This window comes from Peromyscus leucopus, chromosome 9 (genome assembly GCF_004664715.2).
Source record: "Peromyscus leucopus breed LL Stock chromosome 9, UCI_PerLeu_2.1, whole genome shotgun sequence".
NCBI lineage: Eukaryota > Metazoa > Chordata > Mammalia > Rodentia > Cricetidae > Peromyscus > Peromyscus leucopus.
Genome location: NC_051070.1, coordinates 11053325 through 11073362, shown reverse-complemented (window position 1 = coordinate 11073362; position 20038 = coordinate 11053325). Strand labels below are relative to the sequence as shown.

The 20038-nt window shown below is 34.4% G+C and overlaps 1 long non-coding RNA gene across 1 annotated transcript in view; it reads left to right on the top strand.

The window, feature by feature from the left end:
- LOC119088490 overlaps positions 1 to 20038 on the top strand; it is a 94298-nt gene that overhangs the window by 32909 nt on the left and 41351 nt on the right. Inside the window, exon 3 of the long non-coding RNA XR_005092116.1 lies at positions 9008 to 9145. This is a non-coding gene — a long non-coding RNA (uncharacterized LOC119088490). The remainder of the gene's footprint in view (positions 1 to 9007; positions 9146 to 20038) is intronic.

Below are 20038 nucleotides of genomic sequence, written 5' to 3'. Positions count from 1 at the left end.
ATCAAGGCAAGGATGACATTGAATTCTTAATTTTCCTGACTCTACCTTTCAATTTCTGGTTTGCAGGTATGTGATATTAAAATATCATATTTTATTTATACTAGTCTGTTTTCATGGAAGTTCATATGTTTTCAATTTGGCATTAAATAAGTTATTATTAAGCCTCCTGTGCATAATAAACTCATTTCTGCTGCCTTCTTTGCATCTATCTCTAACTGCATGTGTTCCAAATCTTTAACAGTAACTGTTCTATGATCCTTGCAAAAATTAGGACATTAGACAGCATGTCACATCTAGGTTGTGGATAAGAACCATAAGAAAAATTGTCTTCCTTTTCATTCACAGTTCAATAATTATATTTCACTTGTCCCTTTGTTACAAATTTAGCACATTTAAAATTTTCCATTTCCTAACTTTATGTTCAAAATCAGATTAAAATACATGTGTAGATTAGTAAATTGGTTTTGGTGCTACTATTTAAGGCTAGGCCAAAATGTGTATTTTATAATTTTATAATCATTTTCCATGTTTTTATAGCTTACACCAGTCCATTTACTTTTCAGATATCTGTATGAAGTACTTAAATGTAATTTATGGGTGTGCTGATACGTTTTTTCATCAATTTGACAAAAGCTAGAGTCCTCCAGGAAGAGGGAACCTCAGCTGAGAAAATGTCTCCATCAGATTGCCCTGTAGGCAAGTATGTGGGAGTATTTTCTTGGTTAATGGTTGGTGTGAGATGATCCAGACTTTTGTGGATGGTGCCACACTGAGCAGTCATCATAGATGATATAAAATATCAAGCTCAGTGAGCCACAGAGAGCAGGGCTTTAAGCAATATCTACGTATGGCTCCTAAATCAGTTCTGGCCACCAGGTTCCTGCGTGAGTCCTGACATTTCTTCATGGCTGTAAGATGAGCTATCCTTCATCATACTGTCTTTATCTTAGTGACAGAAAGCAAACCAATGCAACGGGCCCTCTGCACGTGAGCAACTTGAAATTTGGAATGTCTTTGATCCTCTTTTCAATCTGATGCCATTCATGCAAATTTTGTTCACAAATTGTCCTTTTTTGATTAGTTTAAGGTTGGGTAGGCTATCAATTAGAGGTCCAACAATATCTTCATATGTGTCACCTTAAAGCTTATAATTTCTTTTCATTGTAATTCTTTCTTACTTTTATGTAAATCTACTCTACTTATATTCCAAATCTGTGCTTAAAAAGCATCCTTCGAGAAAAGCCTCATTTATGCCATATTTAAGGATTTCTTATAGATTTCAGTATCTATTGAACCATAAACATGCAGGAAGCAAAGAGAAATGTTCACTAATGTAATTACTACTCAGATAAATGGTATTATCAAGTATCTATATATATTAACTTGGAAGAGGAAAGAACCATATAAATTATAGAAACATGTAATAAGCATTTAATATGTTATTTGGGGATAATATCAACAACACTCAGATTTCTACTTACTTTATTTGAGAGGATGCTATATCCTTAGCTGGCCTAGTCCATACAGAAATGCCTTTGAACCCAACTCTCTGGACACTTACTCTAACATTCTTGCTTCAGCCACACCAGTGCCTGGTTACACATATGCACTGGCCTATGCATAGGAACTCTTACCTTTTACAATATGCAAATTTTGTTTAAAATGGGTAATCTTTTCTGAATCTCTACAAAGATATAAAATCACAAAATAATTATAGAAATAATTGTGTTTTTCTTTTATTGATAATAAATTTTATATAATATATGCTGATTACAGTTTTCTCTCCCACAGGAGTCCATAGTTAGGCCCACAGTTGAGAGGCTTAAGCCTTTAAGAAAGAAAGGGGGAAATTGGATTTTAAAAGCAGTAATACTGAATATTTTTAAAGAGACAACTTTAAAGTATTTGAATTTGTAAGGCTAAGAGGCTTTTTAAGTTTTTTTAATGTGTTTTATATTGTGATGTCTTTATTAATGTGTAATCTTGGGGATGAACAAGGAAGGATAGGTTGTGGCCTAACAGTGATGATTTTGTGTGTCAAGTGGACAAGGAGTCTGCAGTCCTGGCTAGTTATGTCAACTTGACCCAAGCTAGAGTCATAAAAGAGGAGGGAATACCAAATGAGAAAATGTCTCCTAAAATAGATCTGTAGGTGCTGTGTGGTGGTGGCACACGCCTTTAATTCCAGCTCTTGGGAGGCAGAGGCAGGCAGATCTCTGTGAGTTCAAGGCCAGCCTGGACTACAGAGTGAATTCCAGGAAAGGCACAAAACTACAAGGAGAAACCCTGTCTCGACAACAAAAACAAAAACAAACAATCAAACCAAAGATAGACCTGTAGGCAAGCCTATAGGGCATTTTCTTAACTACTGATAGATGTGGGAGAGCCCAGCCAATTTCAGTTGGGCCATTCTTGGGCTGGTGGTTCTGGGTTCTAGAGGAAAGCAGGCTGAGCAAGACATGAGGAACAAGTCAGTAATCAGCTCCCCTCCATGGCCTCTGCATCAGCTCCTACCTCCAGGTTTCAGTTCGCTTTTCATTCCTGTCCTGGTTTCCTTCAATGATGAAGGAAAATGCAGAAGTGTAAGCTAAACAAACCTCTTCCTCCCTAAGTTGCTTTTGGTCATGGTATTTCATTGGATCCAATAGAAACCCTAACTAAGACAGTCCTATATTATAACATTGGGCCTATAGTTAACAAAAAGTTACTGTGAGGTTTACAAAGAAAACCAACCAAATAAAACCAAAAACAAACAAACCATCCAATCAAACAAATTAACAAAAGACAAAACAGAATTTAAATTTCCTTGATGGAATAACAAATGCTTCACATGGTAGATATGCTTACTGCCAGGAACGCAGGTTATTTTTCATGTATGTAGCAAAACATTACTTAACCATTACTATACATGACTTCTGTGATTTTAATGAGTAGTTAGTTCAACTGTGAACATCTTAAAATAAAATATTAAACAGCTGTATCAATTCATAATGTGATAATCTATATTTTTGTCATTTTCTAATTCTTCTCTGTTAAATATTCAATTTTACCTACTTTTCACCCAACTTAAAAGAATATTAAATGTTGACCTTTTTTTATTTAATTTAGAATATTTATAATTCTGGAGATCTCTCTATGCTCGATAACTATTCATATTTCTTTTACAGTGAATTATCTTACTGATTACAATATTTCCACTCTTCTAAATGTTGCAGCATTCTATAAGATAAGTGAATCTCAAATTTGCACCCCTAGAAGTCATTTCCTACAATATACTATAAGAAAAATCATCATCAGAACACACACACACACACACACACACACACGCGTGTGTGTGTGTGTGTGTGTGTGTGTGTGTGTGTGTGTGTGTGACCTCAAGGGCAAGGATGAAGCTTTTCACTTTCTTCCAAGGACTAAACATCACATTAAAGGAGAGATCTATTATTTCAAAAACTTCTACTAAATTGAAAATAGATATTTCAATTTCTCATTTCAACAATGCTAGTTTTGTTCTTTGAAGTGTCACACAATAAATCTAAACTCATTTTCTTTATGAGCACTTTAATTATGTTAAGAAATAGCATGCTTCTCTATGCAGAACTCTCTTTTTCCCCATTATACATCATCAACACTTCCAACTTCTATTCAGCTTTCTTGTTTTAGAGACATCTCATTATTCAGATTTCTTTTTTAAAAATCTTAATTTAAAAAGCTATTTGATCTCCAAGAAAATTTGAAGTTTTAAAAGATAAAATAAATATATTTTGTATTTCATACATTTGTAATAAATGTATGAAAATTTTTTACGAATGCTAGAATAATGTTTGCTTTTCAACACATGTGCCATTTATTTTGGGCATAACTAGTTTAAACACATTCACCAGCAATAAGAAAATGACAGCTTCAATTTCCAATCAAATAGGACAACTCTGTCACAGACAGCAAGAAAATGATGATGATACAAAATTATCAGTGCAAAAAATTATTTTTCCTATGCAAGTAAGCATTTTGTAAAGTAGAGTGTGATATACATAGTATTTTCTTGTAAGGGACATTGACTGTAAAAATTAAGGGTACGTTCAAATTATTACATTTTAAAAATCTCTTTCATTTATGTCTGAAGTGTAGACAATTATAAAATGTGCTCAGCAAGATTATTGTGAGCACAACTCAATGGTTTTTGAAAAAAATAACAAATTGCTTTTGAGTAATTCAATCATTGTAATAATTGTTACATAACAATAGTATAACTAGAATTAATATTTATGTAGAAAGTTTCCATATTGTGCAAGTTCACTAAATTATATTTTATGTAAGCTACAAAACAAGATTTCAGCAATATATGAAATTAAAATAATAATTTACAAATGAATTTAAATGTTGTACATATATATGAGAATAAATAACTATTTGTTGGTAACTAGGTATAACATCAGTGTGTGAGTGTTAGAATATAATACTTTCTGATTGGTTCTCTGACTCTTGTGCTTTTTAGAAGGACTTTTCTTCTGTTGGCTTATTTTGTCACATTTTGATGTGATAGTTTTTTGCTTTTTCTCAGTATATTTTATCTTGTAGTATTTTAAAAAAAATGAATGAATGGATAGATAGATGGATGGATGATTGTAGCTGGAGAGTTTTCTCTCCAGGTCCTGCCAAACCCCAGCCATCTGACAGCCCACTTATAAAATAAACACACAAACGTTTATATTATTTAAACTGTTTGGCCTAATAGCTCAGGCTTTTAGCTATCTAGTTCTTACATCTTAAATTAATCCATTTCTATAAATCTATACCTTGCCACTTGGCTCGTGGCTTACCAGCGTCTTCACATGCTGCTTGCCATGATGGTGGCTGGCAGTGTCTCCCTCACTCATCCTTCCACTTCCCAGAATTCTCCTCTCTCCTTGTTCCCCTTACTTCCTGCCTGGCCACTGGCCAATCAGTGTTTTATTTATTGACCAATCAGAGCAATTCAACACAGAGACCATCCCACAGCAGTTGACGGTAAACCTAGCCACTAGAGTAAAGTTCAAAAAAAGGAACTGTCGTTTATACCTTCTGGGAGAGAAAAGTCAACTGTCCACAATGGAGTGAGACTGGGTAGATCAACCACTGCAGGACAGGCCTCATGTGCAAGAGTAGCTGACCAACAAAAAAAAAAAAAAATAGACTCCACAGTGTTTTGGTGTGCTATTTGGATACAGTTTGGTATTTCTGTTTTTTTTTTTTTTTTGTTGTTGTTGTTGTTGTTTGTTTGTTTGTTTTATTTTGCTTTTTTTTGTTGTTCTGTTCTGTTTTGTTTTTGGGTGTTGTATTTTGTTTTCTAGATTTTGTTGTTCTATACGATTTTTTATTTGTTTTTTTGAGAAAGAACTAAAAGTCTGGTAGGTAGAGAGGAGGAAAGGATGTGGACAAACTTGGGGGAGGGGAAGAATATGATCAAAATATATTTAAATTTAAAAAATGTTTTAAACTAAAAAAAGAAACAAACAAAACCAAAGAAACAAGCAAACAAAAAAGATACAATAATTTGCAAAATATTTTATTGAAAGGTTAATACTGCTGTCTTTTGGGATTTAAACATGTCTCAGTATTCCACATTGTCTTAGTTTAACTGATCATTTTCTAATTGTTATGTATATATGTTCATTAAAAACCCACTTAAGCCATGCATACGGTGGTGGCTCACATCTTTAATGCTAGCACTTGGGAGGTATAGCCAGGCAGATCTTTGTAAGTTCAAGGCCAGCCTGGTCTACAGAGTGAGATCTGGGACAGGCACCAAAACTACACAGAGAAATCCTGTCTCAAAAAAAAAAAAAAAGAAAGAAAGAAAGAAAGAAGAGATAAAGAATAGAGAAAAAAAGAAAACCTACTTAAATTACTAATTTTTATTTTTTTTATTTTTTTTGGTGGTGGCGCACGCCTTTAATCCCAGCACTCGGGAGGCAGAGCCAGGCGAATCTCTGTGAGTTCGAGGCCAGCCTGGGCTACCAAGTGAGCTCCAGGAAAGGCGCAAAGCTACGCAGAGAAACCCTGTCTCGAAAAACCAAAAAAAAAAAAAAAAAAAAAAAAAAATTACTAATTTTTAAAGTTTCTCCTATAATTTTCTTTCTTTACCAGAAAGGACTATACTTGTATTTTTACTCAGTCCTTTCCTCCTGAATATTTAAATAGTTTAACTCTTAATATTTCTACAAACTTTGATTTATATTTCTAAATGATGGCATCAGTCACCAAATTCTAGTTGAAAACAGATGGCTTAGTATGAAAATCAGGCACACTTATTACCAAAATTATCAGTAGCAACAGTTCCTCTAACTCAGGGTTCAGACTTCCTAATATTGTGATTTTATTCTCCAAGTAAAGTTGTGTTCCTTTCTCATCTAGGCAACACTTGCACACAGTGATAAATCTCAGTAGTGTTCTCTTATAAAAGTATACCACTTATCACTCCTGGGCTTAAGAGCTGAAAAACAGATTTATAATATTCACCAATCCAGGGAAGCATGGTGGCATGCAGGCAGACATGGGGCTGGAGTGGTAGCTGAGAATTCTACATCTGGATCTTCAGGCAACAGGAAGGAATAGTGAGCCAGTGGGCCTAGACTGAGTTTCTGAGACCTCAAAGCCCAACCCCCACTGGCACACTTTCTCCAAGGCCACGCCTACTTAAACAATGACAAGACTCCTAATTGTATTGGGTAGTCATTCCAGGTTTGATCTGGAAGTTCCAACCCCCACTGAGACTCTGGCAACTGTCCTGCCTATGAGGCGGGGACAAGGGAAGTGCCTGGAGACCCGAGATCTGGATGGGCGATCGCTCTCTCTGTTCCAGCACCCTGAACAGTAGAGGTTGACCAAGCAGAGCTCCAGAGAACACTGCTGGATTGCCATACACCTTCCCCAGACCCCACAACCTACCTATCCCTTAATTTGTAAGTTACGCCATTAAATAAATCTCCTTTTAACTATGTGGAGTGGCCTTAATAATTTCACCAATACCTAATGGTGCCTTTCCCTTTGAGCCTATATTAGCCATTTTCATTCAAACCACTGCAGTCACACAAACTAGTTCTAATTAATAAAATACAAGTTATATATATATATATATATATATATATATATATATGTGTGTGTGTGTGTGTGTGTGTGTGTGTGTGTGTGTGTGTGTGTGTGTGTGTGTACACATGGGAATGCCTGTAAGAAGCCTTTCTGGACTTAAAACATATAGAGTTCAGGAAACTAAGTGATTTCCCATCTAATGTTAGATAATTTGCATAATCTCCAAGTTTAAAAATGATGTTGTTCCTGTAATCATGAGCAGAAACCAAGAGAAGTCAGTGAGCCTGATAGGGGCACAGTACTTCAAAACAGCTTTTTGGTTTTTTTTTGTTGTTGTTGTTGTTTGTTTTTTTGTTTTATCTTGCCATTTGTATTTAGTTCTAATTGGCCCTATGAAACAGAGATTAAATAAGAAATTCCTTAATCTAGTATAAGTTATTCTTTTTTTCAAACGCTCTAATAATTACCAAATATTGGGAGAAAAGACAATAATTTTACTGCTATTCAATGTTGATCCCAAGTCTTCATCAGTAAAATAAATTATAGACAGATAATAGAGAGGGAGATATATAGATGACAGAGTGATAAAGGAGAGATATAAGATGAATAGAATATAGATGGATATATGTGATAAAGACATACGTGATAGATATACTTAAATGGTAGATAGATGTAAATGAGAGAAAGAATAAATAAATGCCATTAGAAAAACAAAAGGCAGAATCATGATCTTGAGTATTTACTCTCTCAGTTTTCTAAATGTCAAAAATGATGGAATAAAAAAAAAATCAAGAGGGATCTGTGGTTGGTATGTAAAATGAATAAAAATTTCTTAATAAAGAAAAAAAGAATATATTGGCAAGGGCATGAGAAAAGATTCTTTATATGCTGAAGATAATAAAAAAGACACAGACATTCTGATTAATATCGAAGTTCCTTATGAAATAAAAATAATGATAGCGTATGAGATAGCAATCACAAGCTTGGTTATTTATCTGCAGGTTGTCGCTTCAGTTCTGTAAAGGATACAATCATGCTCACACTGACATGAAAAACAATAGAAAAGATACACATAAACTTAGTGCTCATATATGCTCAAGTAAGTTGATACTAGGAAAGCATATTATATATATATATAATTCAAAACAAAGAAGTTCAAGCCAAACAAGATATTCTATTATTTGTAACAAGATCAGTGACTCTAAAGGGCACACTGTTACATGAAATAAGCCAGGCATAGAGAGACAGAAACCTTTTGACGTGGCTTATATGTAGAATCTGCAAAGCTGAGACTGGTAAACCAAGACAGCAGAAGGGTAGTGAGAGGAGCCAAAGCAGAGATGGCTGGTGTGTGTGGCTACACTTACATGGGAGGCCTGTGAGCCAATGTGTAATGCACAGAAATGACAGCTGAAATCATGAAATAGACTTTCAAACTAGCTAAACGGGAAAATTTGAAATATACTCCCCACAAATAATTACATACCTGAAATGATGGGCATAATAGTTATTTTCACTTTGTAATGTGACAATTTATATTTGTATTGAAATATTTCAAACCTAAAAATATGCATAATTACAAACACAATTTTAAAAGACACATTAATGCCAAGAACAAATTGCAATGGCGTCTAGCATGTAACCACATTTTAAATCAATTATCAGGTATTTACATACTTCTTGGAAATGGTTATGATTTTCATATTTGTTATAATAAGCTTATAATGATACTAATGTATATTCTTCTGGCTTTTGCCATTTTCATATTGAGCTGTTAGAAAGGAAAGCAGATTCCGGAGGTCAGCCTTCCACTTCTAGACTCTGTTACCACAAGTATTTTGGGAATTTGAGTCCTACCTGCTTTGGCACTTCAAATATTTTTACTGTCTAAATATATGTAGCTTCTTTTATTTGAAACATATTTCCTTTCTCTAATTAGATGCAGTCACATGCAAGAGAAAACCAAGAAGTTCACTGGGAGCCATGGTCTGTGGAACTTTCTTTATTCTAAACAGATATAGAATTACTCTCCACTTGTCTGGTACCAATTACTTTTCATATACTGGAATCCCTGAAGGTAACTTCCATCATAAGTTTATGATACCAGATAACTGTTGAATTGTTGAAAGAAATGTAAGCCAAATCTAAGTGTATGTGATGTGTGAACTTTTTCACAGCTTTTTAGATTTTGATATTTATCTCAAATCTTATTTTGTTTCTCAATTAAATGGTTTTTAACTGTGGCAAGAAGAAAAAAAATCATTGAGGTGGTTATTTGAGATGATTGTCAAGTTGACAAGATTTCTGATATCATTGTCTACAAGCCTCAGATCATATTGTGAGGGATTATATTTATTGGGTTAATTGGGAAGAGAAAGGTCACACTCAAAGGAGGCATAACCATGTTCTAGGCTGTGTTCATGGACTACATAAAAAGGTGAAAGCTAGCTATCCCCAGCAATCACAGTTCTCTGCTTCCTTGTGGATATCCATGGGCTGGTGCCTCACACCCCTGCTGTCAGAATGTCTCCACTATGACGGGCAGTCCCCTCTAACTGTGAGCCACAGCAAACTCCCGGTTAAATAGCTTTTGTTCGAAATTTAACCATGACAGTAGGGAACATGACAGAGTCAATCTAAACGCTCTTGCCAGACCTTTCTTTGTCCTTGTTTTCTTACAATTCTTGGTCAGAATGGGCAAAAACGGCACCATCAGGGAATAAGGATGAACTTGCTGTAAATTTTGACCTAATTACTTTCAAATTGGATTTGTTGTAACTCTTAAAGTAATTGAAATATCTTTTTCTGAGGCTGTCAGTCCTGTTTTCAAATTTGTGAGGTAAGGACATATGTAAAAAGACCGTGTTTCCCTGCATTTTGCTTGAGGATGGATACTAGCTCAGCATAGATGTTATGCTTCTTGCCTATCTATAAGCAATATATTTCCTTTGCACAGTTGGTCTATTTTGTGTCACTGTAGTAGACTTAAAAATGTAAGTGCTGGATCTCTGACTGGCTAGAGAACAAATAAGTTTACTTTAGGTACTGCCATTCAAAAAAATCTTTGCCAAACTCAGACAGCTGAGTTTATGAAAAGCCCCTGCAGACTTCTGGAACTGCATGCTTTAGTGACTTGTTACAGGCTTCTCAAGACTATTAGCAGTACACAATGATTGCTTTTGAAGGATAGATAACTTGCATGGTATTTATGCATAATAAGGCCACTAAAATGGGATTGAAATATTAAGCTATTTTCTGCATAAAGGGGACTAAATAAATACTGTAGTGGAAATAATCACTGAAATAGCAGTAATCATGATTTAAAAATTCCTTCTGAAGAAGTGATGTTCATTCAGGTGAAACCTTGGTAAATTTGTTATTGAGATTTGTGCAAAAATATGCTGTTACATACTGAGCCAAGGAACTAGAGGCAGGAGAATTGCCTAAATCCCTTGGAAGAGATGAAAGACAGTATAAAATAATGAGAAGCTGATCACACATTGCTCAGAATCATCATTAAGACATGAATATCAATTTGTAAGAGATTTCTTATTTCTTAAGCAAAAGGTGAACACCTTAGACATATGTATGAATCTACTGAGAAAAAGATGAAAAGATAACTTCAGAAATAAGAAAGTACTAGCATAGGAATTACAGAAAATGGAAGAAGGTACCAAGAACTTGGGAAAGCATTCTTAGGAAATAAATGAACAGTCTTTAGGAAGTGCTACATCATCAACAACATCATCAACAACTTTAGTATATCTATGCATTATACTGTGAGAAAATAAATGTTATTGATATCAATAATTACAAAATAATTTAGAAAACAAAGACCAAAAATTGTAAAAATTCCATCACCTTTCAATTATCTACAAGATTTCTGTTTAAGATCTGACAAAATATATGTAAACAGTTAAAACATCTAATGTAGAAAAACATTCCCCTGTTTCAAACACTCCCTTGACAGAGCTTACTGTTATAGTTCTGAGAAATGCATGCACCATGTAACGTCACCCATGGTTTTGCTTTTAGCAGGTTAGGTTCACTGTGTTAAATTTCAGACTACAAATATCAGACTGTTGCTGGAGGGCTTCTCTCCAGGTTCCACCAAGCCCCACAGTCCCACAATCCACATATAAAATAATCACTCAGACGCTTATATTACTTATAAACTGTATGGCCGTGGCAGGCTTCTTGCTAACTGTTCTTTTATCTTAAATTAACCCATTTCTATAAATCTATATCTTGCCACGTTGCTTGTGGCTTACCAGCATCTTTACATGTTGCTTGTCCTGGCGGTAGCTGCAGTGTCTCTCCCTCCTTCTTCCTGTTTCCCCAATTCTCTCTCCTTGTCCCGCCTATACTTCCTGTCTGATCACTGGCCATTAGTGTTTTATTTATATAGAGCAATATCCACAGCATCAGACTAAAGCAATAGAAGTAAACAACTCATGTTTGAAAATTACTGAAATTTGATAAAATGCTGTTCCATCCGACTTTCCTGAAAGAACCTGAGCCATTTCTTTATTCAGTATACATGCCTGTGAACACTGCTTCCCAATTGCCATGTGTGTGTGCTGCCTATGGGTTCAGGAAACCCATGTTACTGTTGGAAAGTATCTCAATAGATGAGAGGAAAGTACTTAACTACTGAAATGCATATGAGCTTTATGTCCCCAAAGATCTGTTTGTTCATTTCTCACTGGAGAAACATGTGGTTTTTACAGAGTGGTATGAGATTATCAATAATTATGTTTATTTTTGTTCTCTATTTGATAGTTATATAATATTTGATATCAATATCAAATATTCATACATTCTTCTCAAATTACCAAAATATTCAATTATTTTGATATAAAGTAAATATTGTTTATTTGTTCTGTTAGGTTAAATAATTTAATGTGGGTGTTGAATTCAAATCAGAATTAATATATGTTTATATTGTTATATAATACATACATGCATACATTTTTGCACATGAAAACCCTATAAATTCAGATTGAGCAATTCACATTATCAGTAACTTCATGTTGTACTTTATGTTGAATAGAATCATTTTTGGTAAATTTATGATTATCAGTTTTTTTTTAATATGTGATCATACCAGTGGTATTTTTTGAAATTCATGCATTTCCCAGGGTGCACATATTTTCTCCTATAATCAAATTTGAAGAAGCATAATATTTAGTTTATTCATTTAATCATCCTCTTTTCCATTGAAGAAAGTGAATATCTTATTTATTGAATATATATATATATATATATATATATATATATATATATAATGGAGTGGTAATCAATGAGAAAATAATCATTATCTAAGTTATATAAATTACACCTCACTTTTACTTATAAGTGCTCTTATAATTAATCAAATACCTGTTTTGTTCTAGACAACATATATTTAAACATAAACAACAGAGTTTACCTTCAAACGCTCCATAAAATTGTCAGTGGAGGTGGTATATGAAATATTTAAATTAGTCCAGTGTGTACACTTAGCACATTTTTATTTTTCCCTGGCGAAGTTTGCTACCACAGCTTACAAGAGGCAAATGACTGTGTCTTGTGTATGTTGGTTCATGTCTGATATTTCTTCAGCTGCACAAATGCTGTTCAGCATAGATGTGTTTTGGACACCCTAACTTATAATGTGCTCTATCTAACTTATGAGTAACTTCCATGCCCACAGAAATTAGCCCTTGTCTTTGTCCCCAAATGCCTAGAGATCATGTTGGAATATATCACATAGCAGCTTTATTCGACTTTGGAAGTTAAAACTGAATTAAGGAATTATTTTCTAAGGATTTCTCTATATAAATGAATATCAAAGTTCTGACAGCTAATACAATGAGAAATATGAGATATTTACATAAAAATAAAATAGCTTTCTTATACTAATGTAAGAAAGCAAATGGAGTAAATTTTCATTGACTATTATTCAATTTTTGTCATCTGGAGATATATGTATTTATGATCTAAGTGACCTTTCTTGTGTGGCTTTTAAGCATTTGTATTCTTTGGAAATCATTTGGATTCCAAATTCTGACATATCATAAAAATAATGAACTCAGTTATATTCTATAGCAAGACATTTTTTATATTTCTGTTTAAAAGTAAATAGAAATTTTTACACTTCAATTAGACTAATAATAATATTCTGGGGTACATATTTTTCCATTTATCTATTTTTTAAAAAGTCAAAAAATTGCTCATTATATTAAATGCAACTGCATTTCCTAATTCATTTTAATTTTAAAGTATGTATAAACTTATAAAAGCATTTTAAAAATGCATCCAATTTTCTGATTTATTTCTGGTATATCATAAAAAGTCAGTGCTAACTGGGACACTTAATAGTCTACTTACCTTGTATTAAAATGAGATCATTCTAGTCCAATAATCAGTTCAACTCAGAAATTACATATACCCATGAGGATCATACATGTATAAAATGATGGGATAAAATATTACTCCTTCAATATTTCTTAGTTGTTTGGATTTTGCTTTTTCTGTACATAAATTCTCTCAGTTTTCTTTTTTTAATGATTTCTCATTCTTCTATAAATTTATATATTTCCATTTTGATATTTATATCTTGACATTCAGCAGTTAGTCCATCTTTGCATGGTCTTTGGTTACACAGGCTGGAATTCCCAATTTTCTGCACCAAATTTTGTAAGTATAACATGGAGAAATTATTTCAATACTATAAAAATCATACTTACTGCAAAGGTAGAATAGTTATAGATTATAACTCATGGTGGCTTGAAGAAAAATCAGAGAAATAATATATGTATATATATTTACATGTGTATGTGTGTTACACACATACACATATAAATATACACATATATAAATAAATACATACAAATGTTACATTCTATGTACACACATATTAATATATTACTTTGCATTGAATATGTTATTATTAAATATATGTAACATGTAGGAATTGCAGTGTGCTACATTGTCCCTTTGTCAACTTATATGATATCAAAATTAGCTCCACTGATGGTATCCAATTTATACTACCTTGTACGATATTGTAACAGCATTCATTTCTAATTTAATCTTTCTAAGTTCCTCTTTAAATAAATTTATGAATATCATTTCATAGGAAAATTTCACAGATTTCCCTTTACTCCTTTGTTATTATATACTAATGCTGATTAGAAAAATCTGTGTATTTTCCTTTTGATTTTTTTTTATTATTAAGGAATTTTTTTTATTCATTTTACATACCAACCACAGATTCCCCTATCTTCCCTTCTTCTGCCCCTCCAGCCTCCTCTACAACTCATCCCCCATTCCCTCCACCAGCAACATATGGCCTCCCATGAGGAGTCAGCAGAGCCTGGTACATTCAGTAGAGGAAGGTAGTCATTACTAAGTCAGACTTGTGTTCTTAATACCACAAAGTCTTATCAAAGCTGAACTATCAACCCAAACTCTGCTCTAAACCTGGTATTTGATGGTCAGAAGGAGGCAGCTTGCCCGAAGAGCAGCACTGAGTGATGAAAAAGGCCTTGTCTGTGATGGCCTTGCCACACGCCCAGCGCTCAAACTCACCCTTCATTGTATCCCATTTCCGTCGCCATATCCGTCCCTGAAGCCCATTGCAAGCACTGATATTTTCTAAAGCAATGTCTTGATCTCACTTGGCACATGCTGCCTGTCCTACCCATGTCTCTTTCTTTAACTTCTCACTACAACTTTTAGAAACTGGAATTAAAGGAACCTGCAGTGGATCATGTATAAATGACAGTTGGGTACTCTTACTAGTTCCAGCTTTCAAAGTAGACAGAAACCTACAGGTTTCAAATGCATAAATTACTGTTGGTGGTGACACCTGTTCACATATGTTTGTGTAGTATTTATCAACTAAATAGCAGTGGAAATATCTAACTACTTTAGTACCGTGCCCTTAAATCTGTCACTACATCTCCACCATTTGAAATGCAGTAGGACACTGCCTAATATGCAAAGGGCCAACATAAATGCCATTTCTTGTTAAAGATGTCTGTAGAGTGGTAGTTAATGCTTAAGTTTGTCAAATAGCCCTTCCAAACTTATTCTTGTAAAATATACACAAAATAAATGGATCTACATAAACAAAAAAATCTAAGTGTAAAATCCCCATGTTATGTACTGAAATGCCATAATGACATCCATTATTATGAATAACTAGCATACACTAATAAAAATGGATAAATACTTAAAAGTTGAAAGAGGTGATGTTATTTAGAAATAGTGTGGTGTTTTGATTTATTATTGAACTGTACAACAGTGTGAAAATGAGTAAATGTGATGTATGCAGTGTGTTCTGAGATTCTGCTGAATGTAGGTTTTAATTCTATTTCAAATAATACAAAGACAGTGAATGTCTGTAAATAAAAGAAATCCAAGTGCAAGTCCCACGTTATGTACTAAGATGCCACAATGAAGTGGGTGTATTGCTAAAAGCATATTTACATATCTTATCTATGGACTAAAGTAGTTCTTTACTGTTTTACTATGTTGACTTGAGAAAGCATTAAGGGCAATAACCTAGACAAAGACTCACTGCATAAGTAGCATAAAAACTGTAAATTTGTGAAGGAAGATACACACCAAAGTCAAATTGTTTTCAATGGAAGAGGAGCATTTAAAATTATATAGATCTTTATTCTGAACTCTATAAAAACCCACACTCCCATGCATATACCCACAAAGACATATCACACCTGTGCATAATTAAAACTATGAAAGGAAAAGGCTTAAAATAAGTTGCAAGGTCTTTTTTAACATTGCAATTTATTTTTAAGGCATCAAAGAAAGAAGAAATACACAGAGAATGTTGTATAAAATTTGTTGCAACTGTATAGTGAATGATTAATGAAAGACAGGCAGAACAGTGAACAGAAGTAGCAAAATCTACGTCGCTACACCCAAAATGGTATTCATAACAGCCATGAGCTAGGCAGTGAATAAATACAAGATTGCTAGATAGAAAACAAATGCTAGAGAGGTAACATTTGATAGTAAAATGGAAGCTATATGGTGAAGTATGGACAGCTAATATGTGATAGATAATGGGTAGATGACAGATAAGCAAGTTGACAGATAGATGACAGAAGATTGATAAAGCTGTCAGTAGCAGGTGGCATATCACCATAATTACAAAAGTATCATTTTCTTCTGTAAACAACTTATAAAATCTTAGCCTTGTACAACCTATTGTTTAATGTATTTCCATTTGCAATTCCTTCTTTAGGGATTTATGTGTGTTTTCAAAGTTTTGATCTCATATGAGTTCACAGAAATACCTTCTAGTTTGCTTTTTGTCCTTTTAAATTTCCATGAACAACTTTTATTCTTCACACAGCATGCTTAATCTCTACCAAGATCACTTTAATTTACACATCTACAAAGAGAAGAGTCATTCACTCTTCAACAGTTCCCAATGTGAACATGAACCCTTTACTAACTATCCAAATACAAGATGATCACTAAGTGAACTTCTAATGAAGAGTTTCTTAAGTGCAATGACAGTAATGAGATGGACAATGAAGATCATTGTTTTCTCTAATTCTGCACACAGAAGAATCACCAGGAGAGCTTGTTAAAGCAAAGATTCCTAGACCCAGTGGCCCACAATTGTAACTCAGCTGCGCTATTACATTTTTAACAAGTTCCCAGATGATGTTTGTAGACAGCAAACCCTTCTCTGTATATTCATGAGAGAGGTGCAAATCAGTGCCTTCTATAGGATTCTCTTGCTTCGCATCATTCACTGGCATTAAATTGGAAAGGACCCAATGATTCTGAGTTGAAAGGTGATTTATGCGTTTCATCCCATAGTACACTAAAAATCTTAAGATCAACCCTTTTCCTGAGAGTCATGACTATCTTGTGATATATGTATATATATATATGTGTGTGTGTGTGTGTGTGTGTGTGTGTATGTGTGTGTGTGCATGTGATATGTATATATAATATATATGTGTATAAGTATATATGTGTATATATAAAGTTATTTACTTTCAAAATAAATATGGAAATAATTTATAAAGAGTTTGCATACATTTTAAAAATTCATATATTTAATAACAGATATAATATTTTCTACATTACATGTTCTTAGCTATTTATTTATAGTGTTACTCAATTTTGCATAGTAGTTACTCAAGTATACAATATTTAATCTCCATACTGATATTGTAATACAAGTTAATAGTTTTTGTTTTTTTTTTGCAAAACCAGAAACAATTTTTTAGAATGTTTCAAACTCCTATGACATTGACGAAACATTGAATTTGCCCTTTCAGTCTTCACAACTGGAAAAACAAGTTTTCATTGCTTTTGGTCCTTGTTGCTAATTAGATGACATGGTTCTACAGAAGCAGCAGAAGCTGCTCACTGGGGCCTGTGCCCCTGACCATGTCGGCACTGAAGCGAGGCTGCTCAGTAAACAGGGGCCTGTGCCATTGATTATGTCGGCACTGAATCGAGGCTGCCCAGTAACAGGGGCCTGTGCCCCTGACCATGTCGGCACTGAAGCGAGGCTGCCCAATAGTACTTTCTGGAATTTCTGCTATGAATGTATGCAAAATAGAACTGTAGTTTCAAACTCCCAAATTATGAGTGCTGCCTTTGTAATAACAGATACAGCAGAAATTATGAATCACCGAAGTCCATACATCACATGGAAAAGAGGTTGGAATGAGAGAGTAAACCAGTTTTAGAAGGAACATTAGATACTGTTGGTAAAGACCTGCATGTCCACGATAAAAGCACTGATAGTTGGGAAAAATGCATAGAGTAACAAAATACTTTATTGAAACATTGAAGATGATTAATAGGGAATCCAGACGATAAGTATACAGGTATTCCACTAGACTCTTCTCAAAGACAACAGAGTTCCTTTTGTGTGGTAGTGATACATGTATCTGATAGAATCCTTTAGAGGAGTTAGTTCCAGAAGGTACACTTCATCCATTATGCCCCCCTGCGATCCAGGTACAGGGCGGGGGAATGTTCAGCCAGAAGAGATAGTTTGTAGGAGTGTGAATAAAAGAGGACTCTTCACTATGTGACTGACAAGAAGCAGAGAAGAACCCAGGGAGGAACCAGGTACAATATATTGAGACCTACATCCTTCAGCTCAAAAACTTGAAGCATCCAGACCTACCCCATGTAGTGCTACCAACTGAGAACCAATCTTCAACACATTTGAAGGTTTAAGAGGTACTTCATATCAAAGTATAATGAGGTTATAAGGCTATATGTTCAACTATTAAGCATCATTTTGGGAAAACATGTTTTTAGGCATCTTGGCAAGAAATAAATAACACTTAGTCAAATACTATAATCAGAACATAAAGATTTAGCCTAAAGGCAAAGAAGTTGAGAATGGTCCAAAATCTTGTGTTGAATGTAGGGGTTGAAGACTGTATCACAGAACATCTCAGAGATATAATCGTAAATGTGAAGACCAGCTCTTTCAAGCAATAAACCTCCTGAAAGTCTTAAACAGGTCATGTCCTCATAGATTTTTAAGGGGTTCTAAGGTATAAAAGAGCTTTTAAAAAATCAATTGGGTTTGATTTTGTCTTGTGGAGTACATTGTAATTTGATATAAGAGGCTGCCAGACTTTTAAAGAAATTATATTAAATTGTGTGGAAAAAAATGTCAAAACCTGTTTTTGTTAAAGAGGCTTTTGTACCCATCACAAGCTACAGATAGGATGGTAAGATGCACACTGGGTGAGAAAAGAAGGGAGGATATAGAGGATGAAATAAAGAAAGAACACAGGTCACTGGGCTAGATCTGCAGTAAATCATCCCTGGGCAATGAAGCTAGGCTAATGAGGGAACTGTCACCATATTCTGGGCAGGAATGCCAAGCTGCTGGGCACAGAGGACACAGGCAACTTTCTTTCTCCTTTCTGGAGACCGTGTGCTTCTTGACTTCAACTGGGTGTTTTGTTTCCAAATCTTACAATGTACGACTTCTTATGAGCTTCTCCTATGATTGTTGTTGTTGTTTATCAATTAAAAATGCTGTTTTTCAGAGTAGTTCAGTTATTCACAACTTTCATGTAGTTGTGTTTTTTATTAGTAGAAAATAATGGAAGCAGATGCAAAGATCCACAGCCAAGCACCAGGCTAAGCTCCAAGAGTCCAGTCAAAGAGAGAGAGGAAGGATTCTATGAGCAAGGGGCATCAAGATCATGATGGGGAAACCTACAGAGACAGCCAAACCAAACTAGTAGGAACTCATAAACTTTAGACCAACAGCTGTGGAGCTTCCATGGGACTGGACTAGGCCCTCTGCATGAGTGAGACAGTTGTGTAGCTTGATCTGCTTAAGGGGCCCCTGGCAGTGGGATCAAGATTCATGTCTGGTGCATGAGCCGGCTTTTTGGAGCCCACTGACTAAGGTGGGACAACTTACAAAGCCTTTTCGAAGTGGGAGGGGCTTGGACCTGCCTCAACTGAATGTACCAGGCTCTGCTGACTCCCCATGGGAGGCCTTGCCTTGGAGGAAGTAGGAGTCAGGGGTGGGTTACAGGGAAGGCTGAGGGGTGAGAGGAGGAAGGGGAGGGAGATCTGAGATTGGTATGTAAAATGAATAGAAAACTTCTTAATACTAAAAAAAAATTAAAATAAATAATTAATCAAAAATGTAAAAAAAAGTGAAAAAAAATACAAATATTTTTAAACTTGTAATTGGTAAAGAATCTTCTTGTTGAAATTCACCAGTTTTGCCATTGTTGATATGGGGAGCGTAGGACGCAATGTCAAGTGCGCTGTCCCTTGAAAATGAAGTTTCTCTGTAGTATGTTTGTATGACTTAATTTAGAGTTAGGTAAATTTACCTAAATGTGCAGCTTTACAATTTACTTTTCATACTTTATTAGTGTTTATTCTTAAAACTGATAAATTATTTGCAAGAAATCAATTAAAATTAAAATCAATCAAG